The following is a 2,370-nucleotide window of genomic DNA, read 5'->3' as shown; positions in this document are numbered from 1 at the left end:
GGTTAGAGGGTATGATTCACAGGAGGTTGGTGGCACCTTAATTGGGGAGGAGGGGCTCGTGCTAATGGCTGGAGAGAAATCAGTGGCATGGTATCAGATACATAGATGTCATAGATATAGAACTAACAGATAGAGAGATAAGAGGACGATACAGTATGTAAAGTAAACCAGCTACAGCTCCCACCTCTCTCTCTCGCTCTCCTACCTCTCTCTCTCTCTGTCTCAATTCAATGGTCTCCCTCTGTTTTTCACTCTCTTTCTCTCTTACTCTCTCCTCTCTTTCTCTCTCTCTCCTCTCTCTCTCCCTCCTCTCTCTCTCCCTCCTATCTCTCTCTCTCTCTCTAATTCTTACTCTCTCCCACCTCTCTCTCTGTGTCTCTCTTTCTCTCTCTCTTTCTCTCTCCTTCCCCCCTTCCCTTCTCTTCCAGTTATCTAACTCACTGCCTGGCTGACCGAGCAACACTTCTCCAAAGCACTGATGACCAATCTCATTTTAACATTACTGTAGCTCTTGTGAGTGCAGGGGACACTCATTTTTTTAAAGCCAAAAATCACTTCTAGCCATTTTGTCCCCCCTTTGTTATGGTGGTAATTACAATTTAATCCATTTTTATTACAAGTGTTTAATGATAACATTTCTCGTATTTTATAGACATATAGCAGCATTAGGACRCCCTTCAAATAGCCAATTGTTAAACTCTTCTGCTACAATTTCAGCGGCCCTGCAGAAATCGAATTAGCATAATCCCCATCAAAATCCATCTGTTTAATAGTAGATTGTGTCTTTTTTCCACAAAGAAGGTTCTCGACTCATTACTTTCAAGTCCTTTTGATAAGGTGCCAGGACATGGAGTATCCCTAATTAATGAAATCTACGCTGACAATGGATGTGATGAATATGCTGTTGGCCTGGCTGGTCATTAAAATGCAGCTTTTAAAAGCCTTGGGAATCGTTATCTTGAATCGTTAATCCCATTGTGTCTGGGTAGTGAGGAGAAGGCAGAAGGAGCAAGGAGAAAGGAGAAGGAGAAAGGAGAGGAGGAGAGGAAGAAAGGGACAGGAGAGGAGAGGAGAGGAGAGGAGAGGAGAAGGAGAGGAGGAGGAGAAGGAGAGGAGAGGAGAGGAGAGGAGGAGAGAGAGAGGAAGGAGGAGGAGAGGAGAGGAGAGGAGAGGAGAGGAGAGGAAGAGGAAGAGGAGAGGAGAGGAGAGGAGAGGAGAGGGAGAGGAGAGGAGAGGAGAGGAGAGGAGAGGAGAGGAGGAGAGGAGAGGAGAGGAGGGGAGGAGGAGGGGAGAGGGGAGGGAGAGCAGGGAGAGGAAGAGAGGAGAGGAGAGGAAGGGAAGGAGAGGAGAGGAGAGGGAGGGAGAGGAGAGGAGAGGACTCAGTGCTCTGTGCTAATGGGTGTTGTTCATTAGTAAAACACCGTAGTGGGCAACTTCAGAGCCAACTGATAGGCCCCAAATACTAGTTAGAACAATGACCAATGAACTGAAAAATATATATATTAATTTACACAAATACTATAGACATAATGACCAAAGTGGCCTACTTTTAATGATTTTTATTTATTTATTTTTTTAATGAAGGGATACATAAACTGCAGGACCACTATTGAAAATATAGTATAGTTTCTTTGTAGTGGTTTTTCACCTGGACAAACATACTTTAAAAAATACCTCATGTATGCTAATGTTTCAGTATCTTAAAGGCCTAGTGCAGTCAAAAACGTGATTTCCCTGTGTTTTATATATATTTACACACTATGGGATTCGAATAATACTGTGAAATTGTGAAAATTAGGATATTGCCCTTTTAGTTTAACAGCTGTTTAAAGGCCTAGTGCAGTCAAAAACGTGATTTTCCTGTGTTTTATATATATTTACACACTATGGGATTCGAATAATACTGTGAAATTGTGAAAATGATGAAATTGCCCTTTTAGTGTAACAGCTGTTTTGGTGGCGGTTTGACCTTCCATGGTGACATCACCATGTGGTAAATTAGTTATTTAAGTGATAAGGCCCGAGAAGCCGGTGGTTGGAGGATATATTGGCACAGGTGTTGTTAGGCCCGAGGCGAAGTCGAGGTCAATGTATCCTCCAAACAACTTGCTTCGAGGCCATTATCACCTTTATACAACGGGTTACCAACATATTCAAATAACGATTGTGTCACGCCCTGACCTTAGAGAGCGTTTTATGTCTCTATTTTGGGTTTGGTCAGGGTGTGATTTGGGGTGGGCATTCTATGTTCTATTTTCTATGTTTTTGTATTTCTATGTTTTGGCCGGGTATGGTTCTCAATCAGGGACAGCTGTCTATCGTTGTCTCTGATTGGGAACCATACTTAGGTAGCCCTTTTCCCTCCTTTCT

Source organism: Salvelinus sp. IW2-2015, unplaced genomic scaffold (assembly GCF_002910315.2).
Source record: "Salvelinus sp. IW2-2015 unplaced genomic scaffold, ASM291031v2 Un_scaffold5940, whole genome shotgun sequence".
Classification (NCBI taxonomy): domain Eukaryota; kingdom Metazoa; phylum Chordata; class Actinopteri; order Salmoniformes; family Salmonidae; genus Salvelinus; species Salvelinus sp. IW2-2015.
The sequence above is the reverse complement of the archived record's forward strand: the minus strand, read 5'-3'. Positions refer to the sequence as shown.